Source organism: Bactrocera latifrons, unplaced genomic scaffold (genome assembly GCF_001853355.1).
Source record: "Bactrocera latifrons isolate USDA-ARS-PBARC rearing strain unplaced genomic scaffold, ASM185335v1 scaffold_301, whole genome shotgun sequence".
Taxonomy (NCBI): domain Eukaryota; kingdom Metazoa; phylum Arthropoda; class Insecta; order Diptera; family Tephritidae; genus Bactrocera; species Bactrocera latifrons.
In genome coordinates this window covers 187859-206960 of record NW_017536642.1, presented here as the reverse complement: position 1 = coordinate 206960, position 19102 = coordinate 187859, and the positions used below count along the sequence as shown (strand labels likewise).

General features: G+C 35.8%; 1 protein-coding gene across 2 annotated transcripts in view; it reads right to left on the bottom strand.

Annotated features, from left to right (window-relative positions):
* LOC108970606 overlaps positions 1 to 18082 on the bottom strand; it is a 96891-nt gene extending 78809 nt beyond the window's left edge. Inside the window, exons 1-3 of one of the 2 annotated variants that reach the window (XM_018936089.1) lie at positions 18025 to 18082; positions 15891 to 15895; positions 15361 to 15748 (exon numbers count right to left, since the gene is read on the bottom strand). The gene's annotated coding sequence lies outside the window, so the exon portion shown is untranslated. The remainder of the gene's footprint in view (positions 1 to 15360; positions 15749 to 15890; positions 15896 to 18024) is intronic. The other variant, XM_018936090.1, reaches the window with a different exon arrangement.
* Positions 18083 to 19102: the final 1020 nt, after the last annotated feature.

Here is a 19102-nt window from a genome sequence, read left to right as displayed (position 1 = left end):
AAGCACGCAAATATAATACAATTAACTTTCTAACTTTAAATCCCCGATTTCAAGACCCAATATAATTATACCCTGAAAACGGTGTATTAAGTTTACTACGATGTCTGTAACACCCATAAGGAAAGCGCGGAAACCCAATAAAGTATGTTCGTCTAATTCTCTGTCCAAACTAGTCCATTAGTGGGTAATAAAAGTATTCAGATTTTTTTAAGAAGTCCAATAAAAGTAATTTTTTCTTAGTTTCATGCTCCAAAACAAAATTTTTAATACATGTAACCGTTTAGCCTTCTTTTCCAAGAATGAATTTAACACATCAAAAGCAGAATTATGAGTATACACCACTCTGAACATGAATTACTTGAGTTCACATTACAAAAGTAGTCGGAATGTATAATCTTGAGAGGAACGGAAAGCCTTGTTATCCGCACAGATATGTGTCGCTTCTGGCAGAATATTATAATCGTTCTGTGTGTAAAACTTTGTGGTCTCGGCAGTTTTAACTTTTCGCGAATTAAGGTACGTTGAATTGTCCAAAATTTGGGTCGAAAGTCAAAAAAAGCTACACTGTCTTCCAGAACAGAAATATTCAATTTACAAAATGAAAGGGAAACATTGAAAGAGATATTTAGTGTCACAAAGCGAAGCACCATGCACAGCAATTTGGAGATGATTTCATTGAACTTATAAACTTAAAAAGCAGTTATAATCGAGAAAATCAAGGAACATCTGCCTGCTTCTGTATTAGAAATTATTAAGAGTCGCGTTATGTCATATCCTTAGTATTTTCAGTCAATGTTTTGGAAACGCCACACAAGTCATTGAATCTCACTACGATCGAGCGCTTATGGGCAGATTTAGAGCATGCCAAGAAAGTCTTAAAGAAGCGGTACTCAAGAAATGGAGGTAGATTTCAGCTGGAGAATCAAATCAATGCAGAATAGATAAAGGAGGGTATTAATATGAAAAGATTCTCCACCAGCTATTAATTATTACCAATACTATATTATTTTCCAAATACTTTTGTGATGTTAAATCAAGTTTTTCTTCGAACAAGGTTCCATATTTTTATTTAATTTAAAACTTAAGTTACATTTATTTAATTGCATAAGTTTTCCAGACATGAATGAAAAGGTAAAACAAAGATCTTGTGATATTTTATAATTGAAAAAAAAAACTCAGAATACCTTAATTGGACACTGTATGTATACCATAGGGGTCTCCGACGTCTCCTTCTTGTCTTGAAACTCGTGGCAAACTTAAACCCCATTCAGGGTATAAAAATACGAAACATCAAAAAAGACAATGTGATGAAAAGGTGTGATTGACTTCTGATAAGAAACTCCAACTCAGCTAGGGAGTCAAAGTTCAACATATTTACACACAATATATGAGTATGTACATATATAAATATGTTCGGCTTGCAAAAATGATTGGCAACAAGTCGTGTCAGGCGGGGACAAGGAACGACAGCTACGAAGCTGGTTAAAATAAAAGTGGCAAGCAATCATGCATTGCTAACCGCTAGATGACAGTCGCCCGAAAATGCAGATAAGAAACAGGAGAAAATCGTATTTTAACCTTTAACGGCATATCTATTTGTCTCTAATAAAATAAATAATAAACCCCAAATTTTCATTCTTTGCTCCAAGGGCAGCAGCCATTCATAAATTCGAAAATGACGTGTAACAATATCGAAACCAAATTTAAAAAAAATTAATTAAATAAAGTTTTGGACTTCTATGGTCGTAAATATTTATATGTGCGGCAGTTCGAAAAGAAATCGCGAAAAAGGCCTTATGTAAAAAAGAAGAAGTTGGGATTCTTTAAAACAATTGTATAAATATGTGCCTGAAACACGATCGCAGAATTGCAAGAATTTAACTTCAAATTGGTAAACACCGTACTTTTCGTACCGTAATTCGGAGGGCATGGGCATGTAATCGTTGTTATATGTATGTACTATATAGGCCAATTTTAAACCAAAACTTAAGCCCACTATAAAAGTTTTATCGAAAAGTTTAAAAACCTTTCTTTAGTATGCATATCTAAATGAAACTAGGATTTGCTTATAGCTAATATCTTACCAAGTATGAGTACTACGAAGGCTGCGCTCTATATTTTGGGATTCGAGAACAAAAATAAATATTTCACATCACTTTATTGTTTTACAAACTATTCTCCATTAAGACCTTTACACCTTTTCATGCCTTTGAAGGAATTGTCGAAGCAATTTGAATGACAATAGAATTACGACAACTACATATACATATATAAATTTGAAAACGTAATTGGTTAACGGTTTGAATCCAGCGGAAAACCCTTTGCGTGTTCTTTCTAGTCATGTTGTTTGATATATACAAACTCTCTGGGTTACTTAATAAGAAAAAAATATTTTTTATCAAAATGTTTATCTAGCTACGCTGTCCGACTTCGCCTGTGCCGACAAAGGAACAGCTTCCTATGTAGAAAATGACGTGTGCGGCTCTTTGTCTCAGAAACTGATGTACGAGCTCGCGTTTATACGACGACGGATATGATTAAGTCGACTCAGCTCGTCGTACTGATCATTTATTTACATACTAGGCTTTTTAGGTGTCCGACGTTTGCCTCTGGGTGTCAGTATACCCCGTTCAGGGTATTGAAATACTTATCGCTAAATATATCCACTGGTAATTAGCCGTCACCACTTTTTTTCAAGTGCCTTGCATATACGAGTACATACTTGTACATATGTATGAATGTACAATCTGTGTACGTAATTGCTGAAATGTAAACCTTTACCCAATTTCCAAACTGCAGCAATGAAAGTGCATCGGGCAAATGTGTTCGAAAGTGTGTGCATACACAAACCATAAAATCCATAAAATTGACAGTGACTTTATTAGAAACAATAGCAACAACACAGTCGTGTACATCATTAGCAACAACAACTGACTCGGAAAATGCAAGCAACAGTAATAACATTGCAACAACAATGTGGCACAACAACAGCGGAACAGTGTTGCCATTTGAACGCTGCTGGAGATGGCAGTAATGTGACCATTTAAGACCTCTTTCTGATGGCTTATGGAGTGAAAACGTCCTGCTGTGTGAAAACAAATTATAGGCATGTAATGTTGCATGTTGGGTATTTCATGCCAACCAAGCCATGCAATGCCATTCAACCATTCAGCCATCTAGCCAATCCTCTGCCACCGACCATCTAACCCGGCCAGACAACCCAAATAACAAAAACCGAAATAACTGAAACTCCGTCGGACTTCACATTAAAAATAAACTAAACGAAAATATTTAACAAATACTCGTACTAAATGTATGTACGAAAAAAAACACCAAAATCAAATAATAGGAACCTCGCTGATCCGCAGCGAGCTGCCGCATCGATGGGTGGACGCGACCAGCGCTAGATGCTAGATGCACTGGATGTAAGCTGCAAAATATTTCATGGTGCTACGCTGCACTCCAACCACATACACGCTCGCACATACATATAATACATGTATGTGGCACTGCCACTCCGCTGCGCGGCGGGCACATGGCGCATGGCGGTGGAGATCATGCCGAGACCGCGCGCTGAGCTTAGCCGACGAGCGCGCGAACGAGTGCATCAACAAGCCAGCAGTGCACGTCGCACTGGTATTAACCGTCTTATCAGATTTGTGAGGATTGCGCAAAACTATTTTTATTTCGGAGCAGCGGCGACTATGGCTTTTACTGCTGCTGCTGCCGCATTGGTTTCCGTATACCACTTCTGCGTTGTTGCTATTGATGGTGTTGTTATTTTCGTGTTTTGCAACTCGTACCCCTCTTCGCCTCACGCGACACAGCACATCGTCAAATGCGGCATAACTTCACCTCCTTTACACATTCATTAAAAATGAGGATATCACGGTGACTTAGCTCGATATTTCGCATAGAATCGAAGTAAAGCCAAATTGCGAGGCGAACGGAACGAGTGCCAAGCCAAACGCAAAGTCGCAGAAAAAAGCGATTACGATGGTTAAACGGCTAAAACATTGCGAAGACTCAGGATGATGATGTCGATGGCGATAGCGCGAGCGCGAGCGCGAGCGATGACGGCAGGAAGGAATTAAATGGAGCGTCAGCAGTGTAAAGATGCTCATAAAACTTTTCGAAAAAGGCAACACTAAGAAAAAATGGTAATTAAAGTCGTTTATGTGGCGGCTACCGTCCAGCCGTGCTGTGGTCCACAGCCAATAGACAATCGGAATCGGAAAATAATTTTGCCCACGGCGACAGCGACAGCGTCAAATGGCCAGTCAGTGGTATGGTAAGAGTACAAGCTGAAATACATATGAAACATACATATATAACAAGAAAGTGCTCTTGAGCCACCAAGCAGCATGTGTATGAGCTTTTAATCCGTATGTACATACATATATGCACTCGTATCTATTCAGATATCTGCAGAACAACTCCGTGTTGGTGTGCTAGGAAATAATTCGTTTTCTCCTTCATCTGGAGTTGAAGGCTCACAACGCTCATATCTCTATCAGTACCTGCTGCAATCGTACTCGCGACTTGCAGTTGATTAGTAGTTTTAGCGATTAAAGCAGATCATTTAATTTTAATACAACTATGACACCTTCCTAAATGGGACTTCCAATATATATGTATGTATGCGTGATGCTGTCTTCTGGCTATCTAACTGTCGTGACGTTTTGCAATTTTACTAATGTTTATAAATATCTACACCAGCGGAGTATTCCATGTGCTCCTATACACAACCCCATGCGAAAACCTGAACGATCAAGAAGTAAGTACTGATTTAAAAATAGTTATTCAAGCCAAGAATACTTACCCATTCTCCTTAAAATGATAAGGAAGACGAGCTAATTATCTGTCTGTTGCCTCCTATAATTGGGCATATGGCTCTTTGAGAATCTTAATATTTCGTAAATGTTTTTTTACCGCACTACTGATTTGGTTTTTTGAAAACTTCTGCAGTTGATGACAGAAAGATAAGTGATCGTTCTGGCTTGGCTAGAACCAATTTACAATTATGTCAGAGGAAAAGGATATATTGACCAGATCAATGTCAAGACTTATTCCAGATGATCCCCACATAAGAGCATACAGTCGGTAAACTGGTAATCATCTGACAACGTGCTGGATGAAAATTACGTGCAACAGATGTAAGCGGCTCATCCAGTGGTAGCGAAAAACAGTCACGAAAATATGATGTGGCAATGAAAAGTAGAATCTTTCGTTCCAAGAGCATCATCAATACCAATAGAAACAATGGCCGAATCATATGAGGGCTTATGTGAAAACTTGCCTAACCTAACCTTGTTGACTTTAATATATCGACAGTTATATACATTTCCTTTAATGAAGCTTTTAAATTAATAATATTGATTTGCTCGATTATTTTCTTCCTGGGTCTATTTTCATAAATAAATCCGTTTAATGAAAAAATCCAAAAAAATATAAAATGGAGCAATGAGTTGCATGTTGCAGATGGCAATTAAACATGAAATTCTGGAGATTAGATGAATGTGTGACATGCTTTGAACACGCCAAATATATGGACAATACTCGTTTGGATAAGAACAGAAGAATACGCGAGGCGATAAATAAATTCGTGCGGTTCCAACGCAAGTATAAATAAATCAATAAACTAATCTTTACTTTCAAGTGCTAAATTTCAAACAAACCTCGTTCGCAATTATTTGTGTTGTTTTTATTCTTCTTAGTCGTTCATATCAGAAGTGTTCGATTTAGTCTACATTCAATTGTCTAACCATACTCCAAAAGGAAAGCTAAACTTAGAAGAAAGCATTCTGAGCAGAATAATAAGTATTCCATTAAATCAAGTATGCCTTAATATGTTAGTCTTTTCTTCTAAATATGTATGTATTTAATTCGCTTCATTTAATATTTGTAGCATTTAAGCGAATAAGAAATATCAGCGGGAACTCTGAAATAAAGCTATGACAAGAGACTCGTTAGAGTTTCCATTCATTAGTATGATATTATGAGGCTGCGTCCGAAGTTTTTTAAAAACATAGCGAAAATAAAGTCAGAAATATTTAGAGTCTATTAAGTACTCAGGGTCCAGACTACACTACATCAGACTAAGGAAGTTCCCGAACACTAACAAATGAACGTGGATTACTAAGAATTTCACATAATTTAGTAATATACAAATAAAAAACATATTAATTCAGCGGGTTTGCAAAATAGTATAGGTAAAAAAGTAAATTAGCTATCAAATCCATATTTAATTAACAAAACATGACTGTTGGTCTTGATACATCCTTGCTAAAAAGAAAAATATAATGTTTAAAGAAAAAAATTTCTATAATTAAGGAAACTTGGATTAGGTGGTCCAAATAGTGCTACATCGCATAGACCAAATGCACATGGGAGTGTCTATACTTGCGTCGGAATAATTGGTGACCTCAAGTCCACTACCAAAATTACAAATGAATGAATGATAACTGAAATCGTATGCTGCTGGTGTATCCAAGACATAGTAACAGTTAATTAATATCCATTTTTTTCAGAGTTGCCAAATACTAAATAATTGAAAGCCAATCGAAATTAATCAATCAGCTAATTGATCTGATTTATCATTGTAGTATTACTACCTTATAAAAGGTATATTTGGGTTGTGTGCCAATTGGTCTCGTTGTACTTCGCTTTAGAAATACTCAAAAACTTATTTCCAAGCAACTTTAAAAATATTTATTTTTCACACACTGACCGACATATTAAGAATAGGTTTGTTAGAAAAACGGAAAACATTATATGTGATATATGGGAGTGGGGGTTATTCGGCACTAAACTATAATATACCCAGAATTGTTTGTTCATTTAATTTTGCAAAGATATCTTCCATATTGACCGATGCATACGGTATACAGCCAACCAAGTCAGCCAACAAGTTTGAAACTCTTACATTAGGTATATAGGAGATAGGGGTAATATTGATCCAATTTTATATACATTATTATTAACTGAAATGAGGATATCTAATTTTCATTAAGTTAGGAAGGTAGACTAAGGAAGTAGTATCAGAAAATGATTTCCTACAAAATTTCATTTTTATATCTCACACATTGACCGAAATGTTCAATAAAAAGTCTCCATATCTGGAAGTTTGAACAGTTACGATCCGACTTTGCCAATTCAATTTGTACATTAAAGGCTACTATTTGAGTTTTATCTCGATATATCCATTGAGTTTCATTGATTGAAATTAAAGAATTTGATGGAATTTATAGTTCCTTTACTATATAGTATGTATATGGGAAGTAGGGTCAGTTGTAGTCCGATTTCTCCCATTTTCACAGTGTATCAGAAAAACATTGGAATAATGTAAAGCGCCTGATTTGGTTTAAATTGGCTAAGTAGCTCCTGAGATACGGTATTTCACCTAAAGGTGATCAGCAGCATGTTCATCATCTAATTTTGTTATTATTTCCTATCATAGATTCCTGTTTCATACAACATTTGAAATTTAAAGCTTCTAACGTTGTTATTTAGTGAGTTACCGCAAGTTTTTAGTTAATTATTATTATTAGGAAGCGAGGCTTTTTAAGGTCTGCAATACCTAAACTTTTTGAAGCAATTATAACAGACAACATAACCCTCCGGATCTCTCCACTAATTTCTTGTTCTCAGCACGGTTTTCGTAAAGGGAAATCTACAATAACTAACTTGCTTGAATTTGTATCACATGTATCAACGGGTTTTAGGGAGAATAAGAATACTGATGTCATATACACAGATTTTAGTAAAGCTTTTGATAAAGTAAACCATTCAATTCTTTTGAATAAACTTGATCTTCTTGGTTTTCAACCAATATTTCTAAAATGGGTTGCTTCTTATCTTAGTAATAGAATTCAACAAGTCATATTTAACGATACTCTGTCTGACATAATCAATGTTCCTTCAGGCGTTCCTCAAGGTAGCCATCTTGGTCCAATTCTGTTTCTGTTATTTATTAATGACATATCATCTGTTGTTAAGTTTTCAAAAGTTTTATTGTATGCKGRYRAYGTAAAACTTTTTAAATCATTCACCTCGAATAGCGAAAGATGTCAGTTGCAAACAGACTTAAACAACCTAGTTTCTTGGTGTGTTAGAAATGACATGCCATTAAACCTTAAAAAATGTAAAACGATGTGCTTTTCACGTAGATCTGTAGACGCTACTTCATACGCAATACAAAACTTTAGGTTGGAGCAAGTATGCAGTTTTGTTGACTTGGGAGTAACTATGGACCCCAAACTCAATTTCAATCTTCACACATCTTCTATGGTTTTTAAAGCTAAAGGTGCTCTTGGTTTTGTTAAACGTTGGTCTAAAGAATTTAGAGATCCGCTTACCACAAAAATTCTTTTTACATCTTTGGTGAGGCCTATATTAGGGTATGCTTCCGTGGTATGGAACCCTTGTTATCAAGTTCATTCTGAGAAAATTGAGTCCGTTCAAAAACAATTTTTACTTTTTGCCTTAAATCATTTGCATTGGGATTCCAATTTAAATCTTCCTACTTACACTAACCGTTTAAAGCTTATAAATCTCCCTACACTCGCTAGTCGTAGGGAAATGCTTGGTATTCTTGTAAAACTCATCAATGGGTCAGTCTGTAGCCCATCTCTCTTGTCTGATATTAATTTTAACATTCCCGCTCGCTCTACCAGRCAGTTTAGACCTTTACTTTTAAAGTTTTCTAGAACAAATTTCGAGTTAAACGAACCATTCCGCCGTATATGTCACGATTTCAATTCTCATTCCAACACATTTGATCTAACAGATTCACTCTTTACCATTAAAAAAATTATTTTATCCACTCTTAACAAGTAACATTTCAAAATTATAACTTTAATCTAATTCTTAGTTTTGGCTGTTGAAATTTTTGTTTCTGTAGCTGAGCAGCTTAAGATCGCAACGCTTAAAACTCCCTTGCCTTTTATGACTCGGCTAATTCCGCTTGTTCGCGGATTGCGCCCCTCGCGTCGGTTGGGCGGGAGGAGGGTAATCGTTGGGTATTATTATTAACGACGATATTTTGTGGACGCGGCAATGGTCGGTTACATTTAAGTTATGTTTTGGGTAACATGGAATAGAAGTAAGTTTTCGAAACAAACATAAGTCAATCAATGAGAGAAATAAATTAACTGTACGAAATGTTTAAAATTTTATTGTAAGCAATTATTCTGGGACTAAAGAGTTCCGACGATTGTATAGATAGACTATATATTAACAAAAAAAATTGAAATTTTTGTTAAAAAATATTTTAAACTCGGCCATTGCGACGCCATTTCCGGTTATCCTCAGAAAAAAATGCACCCGTGTGGGAAGGAAACCCCTTAGAGGATCATCTAATGTGAAAAAATATGTGTTTTAGTTAGAACCTTAACTTAGAACTTGAACGAAGGGACAAAAAACTGAAAATTGTATTTTTGGCAGACATTTTTACAAAGAAATAAAGAAAAACTTTCGAACAGGTGTAATAGAAAAAAGCCTTCATTTAAGTTTTTAAGAATTGTATCTCAAAGACCTGTGTCAAATTTCATGAAGATCGGTTGAGTAATTCTCTAGAAATATTGCCAACCGACTGCACAAATACAATTTCAAATAAAACGCGTTTAAAGATGACGCACTTAGCCTAGCTAGCTTCGAGCGCACAAGTTCTCAAGACTATATATCCGAAGCTGTTACTCGGATCAACTTGAAAATTTAGGACAATATTCCAGAGGTGTTTTCAAATTTATTAAGATAATCGATTTTTCAAACTCGTAAAGCCATGTAACTCATTAAAGAAGTATTCTACCAGCCCAATACATTTATCTAACCAATTTTAGCTCTGTTCGGAAACACTGTACGGTATCATGAGCAATAAAAGAACAAATCAAGAGATAGACAAAAGAATTTCATTAATTCACTCTTTGTTATACACCAAAAATATAATAGAATATTAAGAAATTGGTAATCAGCTTCTGAAATTTTTAAAATTGCTCTACACACGTCATTTTTATACTCTTGGAATCAGTTGCTAGATCATAGTTTTGTTCACCTAACGGTTGAACGTATCACCTAAAATTAAGCAAAATAGATATATGGTTACATATATATACATGATCAGGAACCTTCCTTAGGTTCCTTAGTACAAAAAAATTACGAGTTCGTAGATGGGCGTAATCGGACCACTGCCACTCCCACAAATCGCAATTAAGTAAAAACCTTTAAAGTACCATAACTAAGCACTAAATTAAGATATAAAACTGTAATTTGGCACAAAAGATCACAGTAGCAAAGGCCACCTGTGACCAACAATTTTGAAATTTTGAAAAAGTGAACATGAACAACTAAATTTGCAACGCTCGAATATAAAAAAACTTCTACCAACTCGCGTATTTATCAAAGAATTTTACCAGTTTTGCCTAAACACGATTGTTTATTTTAATATTGTGCTTAAATTCATGAACCTTCAAAGATAAAGGAATGTGTGAATTTAGATTGGCGGAAACCAAAACTACAAGCAACGTAACACCCTGTCCTAGCCCTGAGCATCCACTTTCGGCGAGATTTCACATGCTTCATAGCTCCGGTGATTGAGCACTCTATAGTGGGATTCGGGCATATGCTCAATTGCGGTTTAACAAGGTATCTATTTCTGTATATATGTATGCATGTATGAGTATGAATATATGCACTTGACGATTCGTCCTATGCCGTGTGTGCATCAGTTTAGCCAGTTGTAAATTAGGGGGTGTTGGGCGTTTAAACTTGAGAAACAAATGTCATCTATATAAAACAAATTATAAAATGTTATATAAACTCTTGAGAATTAAGATTATCAAATATTAGGAAAATAAAATTGAGGAACATTTCTAAATTTATGTCTTAAAATCAATGTACCGTGAGTACCGAGACATGATATTAAATAATTTGGAAATATTGAATAAAAAATACATTTAAACAATGTTAACGATTGCAATGTATGATTTTCAAAAATTAATTTTAGTAACATTCACACAATCAACTGAAACGAATTAGCGTTGCGCAACAAAATGCAGTCACATTGGTCATATACAGCGAATTTATGCTCGGATTCGTTGGTATAATACTCAAATTACTTAAAAGTAAAAGGTTAAAGGTTGCCACTTTGTTAATTTTTTTTATGAAAACAAAAAATATTAAAATATGAATATCAAACTGAAGAATTAAATGTTTCTTGATGCAAGATTACCTGCTATTTGAAATAAAGCTCAATGAAATTCCTAAAATACCTAAAATATTAAAATAATTTCGAACTACATTGTTTTAAACATAACATTTGGTGAAGACCTCTTGAAATTAGCAATAAAATGAATTTTTAATTTCCTCTTCTTATTTAGTTCCCCTTTTACGGTGCAACAAGAAATATCAAGGTACTTCAAAGATTAAGAAAAATATAATATTTCAGTTACAACTGATCGGTCAAAGAGCATCAATAAATATTTTACACAATTTTACGCTCCGCAACGAGTTTGTAACCGCGTTTATTTGTCAGACTCCTCCTCGTTGGGCTTGATCTATCCCATTTATATTGTACGATTTTGTTAAGTCTGTCATCAGGGAACATCATGCGCCGCAATGATTTAAATACAAGCATATGAATATACGCCACACGCCACACGCCACACGCCACATTTCTTCATTCCATCCTATTGGCATTGAAACGCTCCAACTGAACGCCCAGCTAAGTGAGTACCATGTCTCTGCTTTTATTTTACGGCATTCATCTCTTACCACTTCGGACTGGGTGTCTGCGAATTGTTTGCTTACATTAAAGACAATAAAATGTGGATAGAACTGGTCAATAAGTTAAAGTCCAACAAAATTAAAAACCCACTTAAAGAAATAAAACTGTAAATACTCGTAAAAATGGGAGAAGACAAGAGGGCATTTCAGCGCGTTGCCTCGCTTTGAACCTTCTACCTTTAGCTACAGTCGCCGCGTCCCTCGGACGTTGCTGGAACGCGATGTTGCAGCATCGCTGAAGTGGTTGCCACTCACCTGCTCTTGCACCGGTATCCAATCAAACGAACGCACATACTCACATACATAGTAGCAGTGTGGTTTCAATTGGAGTTATGGAGTTTGCGCCTGCGCAACTTTTGCGTCTCGAATGTTTGTATATCACGGTCAGTGCAACACCAAAAAACCCGAAAAAATTGTCGCCCATTGCTTTATCGTGTTTCTGTGTTGCGTTCATTCGCGAATATTTGGTGTTCGTATACGAGCATAAGTACACTCATGTGGAGGTTCTTCATTGGAAACATGCGAGTACGAAAAATATATAAAACATACACATTGTATATTCTTACAGAAACAAAACTCAGGCAACCATAAGAAGCAAATAAACACTGATCCATTTAGTCTTATTAAAAATGGTAGAAAAAAATCTTAAAGCAAGCAAGCGTTTCTAAGTCTTCTTTTATTTGTTGATATCTAAAATTAAAAGTACGACTTTTTCATTTAAACTAGAGCTAAGGCATACAATGGATGGAAATAAATTTATTTCTTAGGTTAATACAATGTACTAGGTTTTGGTGAAGTATGATGTGACGCTTGATCTTATCTTGATCTTGATTTCATTAAATTTATCTTAATTGGTTAGAAACAAAACTAACCCCAAAAAATAGATTTAAATAAACCGAATTAATGAAATGCATAAAAATGGAGCATCCAAATATTACAACCGACCCTATATTCATCGAGCGCATCGAAACTTGGATTTATGAATACATCTTCGAGACTGTATGGCAAGAAAAAGTAAAATCAATTAGCTCTGGGTGATAAAATGGTTCATAAGAAATATTAGCTAAACATTTGGAAACCTATTCGTGAAAAACTCTATTCGCATATTTTTCTACTATAGCATCTCTCAAAAGAAGATACTCATATGTTCGAATACAATTTTCATTACAAAAACTCAAAATTTGTTAATGCAGTGAAATCAAACCCTTTATACTTATTTGTATCTTAATAAATGTATTTGAAATCAGCTTGAACATTTCTAGAGAATAATTATTCCATATTCCTAACATCTTTGTAATACTTCGAAACCCGAATAGTTGATATATAGTATGTAATACCTTACTGACGCAGCTTCAATTGAGAAATTGTACAATTTTTATAACCTTGACTTCTGAGCATTGTGGGTCTATAAATATTTTCTTTCTTCTCAATGTCGTAAAAACTTTTACTTATTTATGATACCTTCCAAATTATTTCCAACGAGTAATTTGCGATTGCTGAATCAAACAACAACACAAAAATATACGAGTACAGAACAGGAACGGAAAAAACTATTAGCTTTCTGTGACACTACTTTACCATACCCTGTTTTTCGCTGTCAGAACTAAAAAGTAACCAAGCCAACAAATCATTAATTGTATTAATATTCATATGTACATAAAAATCAACATTTGAATCAATACAAAGAAAATTAATCTTTCTCGCAGAGGCAATAAAATAAAGGGTGCTTTTAGCAGAGTGGCTGTCAAGAAGAAATAAAAGGCATACATATATTTTAATGTTGTAGCCAAGAATTTAGCTTTATTATAAAGATAAGGTTTGCCACACCACAGACCCACGAGACAAGGTAATGCGATCGCCAAAATTGTCCGCTGGTCATCTCGTTTTGGGTCCATTTGCAGACGTTGCCCGGTATAGTAAGTATTCCTTTTGAAATGTCGAACAATCTAAGCATAAATCAAGTAACGGCTGTCAAAGAGACCAACTACGACAAAAGTATTGGGGCATTGAAAATCACTCGTCTAAAAAACACCCGTTATATGCCTTCGAGGAGTAAAAATAATTATACTATTTAGAAAATAAACAAACAACAAATAAGAAAGGGCTAAGTTCGGGTGCAACCGAAAATTTTATACTTTTGCAACTTGCAGAAAGCAAAGCAAAGGAAATACTTTAGGGTGTAAACGTCAACCAGATGATCGGAATTCAAGCAATTTTGGATTTACATATACTATATACATATGTATATGGAGTTGGGGTAGTATCGACCCGATTTTATCCATTTTTGCCAATACTACATAATATTATCATGACACATACTAAACAAATTTTCCCTGGGTTTCACTAATGTATCTTATATACAATCACCAATCATATGAAGTGAAGTCAGCCGGATGTTCGAAAATCTTGATATTATTTAAGGGGGGCTAGGTCTAGTTATCGCCCCTTTTCAACTAAGCACAAAGGTACACTGTTATGAGCAAAACACGCTCTCTTATTTTTATTGATAGCATATTGCCTGATATATGCGGTATAAAATCAACTAGAAGTTAGAAAATCTTTTTTATTAGGTACATATATGAGGGTTAAGGGACGAATTGACTCGATTCAACCCACTTTTGATACATGGAGATACTATTATCAGGAAAGCATTCTCTCTAAGTTTCATCTGTATATTCCATGCATTGACAGATATTTTGTTTGCCCGATTTCGCTCATTTCTACAAAATAGCACAGCAAAGTCAAAGAAATGTTATGTGCCGATTTTAGTTGAAATCGGTAGAGCAGATCCCGAAATATGTATATTCTTCACCTAAAAGTGGGAGGAGCCACGCCAATTTTTCAATTTTCACTCCGCCTTCTTATGCCATCCTGGATGTAAATGTCTCTGACGCATTTAGTTATTGAGTTATCACACTTTTAGTCATTTTCGACAGTGCCGTTGTATAGAGAGTGGATGAGGATATCTCCCGATGTCATCCATTTTCACATTGTTGGTAGAAGTTCTTATAATATTTGCGCTGGGCAAACTTGGTTGTTCTAGCTTTAGTGGTTTAGATATGTACATTAAACTTCATAGAGAGCGGGGCAAATCCCACTTTTTCACAACTTATTGCTACTGTAATAACACGGTTTTCAACTCGTCTCGACTTTCTCATATATTTATATATATTTAACCCTAAATCTATCTCAATTAGTTTTAAGTGATATTCCGTTAGGTGAAAAAACAATTATACTCTGTAGTATAAAAAAGTGAAAAAGTATAGACATTAGTAACGAAAAAACTTAGGAAATATTGAAAAAAATATTTGTGTTTTATGGAAATACACTTGATTAACGAATCCAATTATACGTTCTGTTGTAGTGTTTTTTCAAATTGTGGAACTGGAAGCTAAACTGAAATAATGATTAGATTTTGCGTGTTTGGAATAATGTACAATTCAATTCTCATTTATTAAAAATTAAGTAATAGTAATAATTGAAACTTAGGCGAACCTTCTTTGCTGACTTCTGTGTGTATAATATTACATAAACTGTTATAGTACCTTGTCAAATATTATGTAATAACTGCAAACTCACCAGTATGAAAAATACTCTATCCACACCCAAATAACCGAGGAAGTAGCTGTAGCTGCTTTATGGTCAAATCTCGAAGTAAATAGCCCAGTTGTTATTGCAGCCGTGAAGTGAAGAGCAAGTGATTGTTTATTTATGCATTCATTATTCTTATTATTATTAATTTTAATTTTCTTTCATAGCAATTTTGCTCTTGTTGCCGGTGTTTTTACTTTTGGAAACTGCCGCTTGTTACACAAAGAGACGCACTCGACGCTTCTCAATGCTGGCTGCTGCTTCTGGTGGGTTACAGTTGTTTTGGTTTGGTGAAATGTGTTTTGCTTTCGTTTTTTGTTTTTTTTTATTTTTTCACTTTTTCATACACACTGACAATTGTAATGTTTTCTTTACACTACAGATATTTTTTGCTATTATTATTTTTGCCATGGACTTTGACTTATTTGCATACGAATGCAAAGTACGATGGCCAGTCGTGTAAGCAGACGGTTGTGGACTGGTCGCGAGTCGCGAGTATCTTGTAGATATGTACTTACCAACTCTTCAAATATACAGACATATATATGTACGTCTCCATACGTTTGCTCACATGTGCTGATATATATGCATGCATGTACGAAATCTGGCCTCTTCGTGAGTCTTACTTGTGTATTTGGATCTGTGAACGCTTTACGTGCCTACATACATATGTACATATATAGACAGAGATATATGTATGTACAAATGTGTAGTATATTTTTCTTCTTGAGAGTTTTTGGTGTATATTTTACTTACATATTTTCGAACACTTAAATTACTTTTAATGGGACACGTTAAATGGGTCGATGCGAAACCGACGTGAAGGCAAATTTCGCGCATTTTCGCCACTGCCACTGCCGCAATCAAAGCCGCAACTCCGCCTCTCAAATACATTTCTTTAATTTTTCATTTCTTTCCTGTTTGTTCTGCACATGATTTCGAAATAATAACAACTCTAGAAGATGCGGAGTGTTTCAAGCGTCTTTTGCGTGGTTTTCTTCCTGTGGCTACTTCAAACATCGCTTGGATTTCAAATAAAAATTTTCGGCTTGAAACAGGTTGGCGTTGATAATGAGGCCAAACAAATATTAAATTAAAGCAAAACTTGACCCTGTTCTTACTGAGCTGTATAATTACCTATCGAGAAGTACGCGCGAAAATCGTGAAGCCAACTTATTGAATTTTTTTTAACCAAATAAACGAAAATTTCTGCTGTGAAGCAGAGGTGCGCAAAAGAACCACCATCAGAAGTAGAGCCGTTAAAATTAAGCCGTGTCACGTTAAAAAGAGCCTCTAGATAAAACTGAGCTCGTAGTTGTCATACTAAATCTCCAGTCTCCAGTCATTAAAAATTTGTTTGTCTCAAAATAACAAACTCTTCCCAAGCTTTAAAATTTACCCACAACATCAAAAAAGTTTAAACACCAGTTTGCAACAAAAAAAACACGTGGAACTAATGAAAATATTATTCCAATCTAGGATTTATTTGGCTCAAACTACACTACTTTCAAAACCCTTATGCCTATTATCCCGTTTTTTATTAAATCCGAAGATTGGCCGATTAGCTACTAGTTTGTATCAAAACGTCCGTGTTTCCATTTTTTACGTGCTGACTATATTCTTAAAAAAGCTTGAAAGAAAGAAATTCGACTGCTTTTTCATACCTCTGAATTATATTAACAAAGCTTGCGGTTTGACTTATTTAATACTGCTGACATATTTACTATGGTTTATGCTATTAAACGAAACTTTTCTATGCTGCGGTAAGGACCGAAGATAGATGATTTTATTTTTTAAATATTTCAAAGTGCTTTCGTTTTGAAAATTTTCAAAACAAAGTTTAACTGGGTCAGAAACTGCGCGCTAAGTTAAGCTTGATCACCTCAAGTGACGTGTCCAGTCAAACTAACAGTGATCCGAAACTCCTTTCTGAGTGCGTTGATCTGCTTTTTTGCTAACCAATTCTCCCCCGGGTTGATCAGTTGGTGTAGGCATCCCACTACGTCCTGTATAATTCTACTTCCCCACTAATATGTATGTATGTTATATGCGGACCTGTCGCCCACTGGCCGACGTCCGGCACTTTGCAATTCGACCACTGCCCAAAACGCACGCAGCTGCCTGGCGCGCTAGCATCAAGACGCCCATACAACTAAGTTGCACGCCTCTTCAACAAGCGTGCACGCGCACATACACATACCACACATACCACACATACATGCAAGCGAATAAGCTTATGAGCAAAATTTTATATATTTCCATTTTTTTCATTTGAAGCACAAACATCAGCACTCACAAAAACACATATGTAGGTTTCGCACAAACATCGTGCATTTTACCCAATTTAAATCTGCTGTTTCTCGTGTTTCATTTCGGCTGCTGTAATTATCATATCCACTGCCAGCCTTTTGACTATTATTGTAATGTGATTATCGCTTCATTTCCTGCGAACATGTACGGACACATTTCGCGTTCCGACTCGCGATCCCTTGGATGCACAAGTACTGGCACAAGCTCACGTGTGCGCCCCGCACGTTGGCGCTACAACCTGATGCTGCAGCGCAGAGAACACAAACGAACGGCACAGAAAAGCGTACGACACAGCACAAGCCAACGCCAGGCAATTCCGTACGGCGCACGCCACAAACTTACTTGGGTTCAAACGAAACAAAGCGAAGCAAAAACGATTCAATTTGGAGCGCAATTGCACGTCTCCACGCGACGCGGCGCACTTTTGTAATGACGACTGGCGCTCGAGTGCACGCGCTAGTCTTCCGGTGGCATTCGTTGGCGCACTCCGGGTGCTCTCGCCGTCGGCCATTGGCAAGGCGCCACTCCGCACTTAGTAGTAGTTTTGGCACCCTTTTCTCACCTGTTTGGACTTACACATGCTCTCTTGAATGCGTAGTTACTCGCGGCATCAATTGCAATCGCTTTACGCTCCTAGCTGATCAGCTGCAAGAGTTGGAAGAGAGCACAAAGTCAAATGTATTTGAGAGCGTAACAAAGCAAACTCATTTTGTCACCTCTGTGAGTTAGATATCAGATCGCTGCTGCGGTTTTATAAGATTTTGTTTACATTTTTGGCGCCTTTTCTAAACCTTTTCAAAATGTGCACAATAAACAATTAGGGTTTTTGATTAACGAAATACTATGTATGTATGTATGTACGAGTATATCGTTCTTGTATGTCATTAAATAGAAAATCCAAGTTTTTTTAAGTTATAAATCTGTAAACCAAAAAAATGACCGATATGAAAATGCTTCCATAGTAAAGCTCCTAAATATGTATCCCGTTTGACCAGCAAATTGAAAGTCCAACAATTAAATAATTAAAGAGTTAGAACTTCTTACTACTGTAAGCAACTTTACTTTAAATTGCGCGCGAAACCCCATTAGTCGAAATACTTTTTTTATAATTGGTTTGAGTGTTAGAGGCATCACATCACAATATTCATTTTTCTTCTTCTTTACTGGTGTAGACAAAATAATCAATTCAATAATTTTTCTGAAAGCGCATTCGGCGAGTTTTGCGATAAGTGAAAGTATTGAACAAAGAAGTTTCATTAAATTTTCTGTGCGTAATTATCACTGCATAGGGTTGTGCGCTGGGTTTGGGACCCGCCGCGTAAAAAAACCACCCCACTGAAAACGCCACAACAGCCTCGAATGAGAGACCCCTCATGGCAAACGGAATAAGGAGTACGAATTGAGGGCATGCACCTGGAAT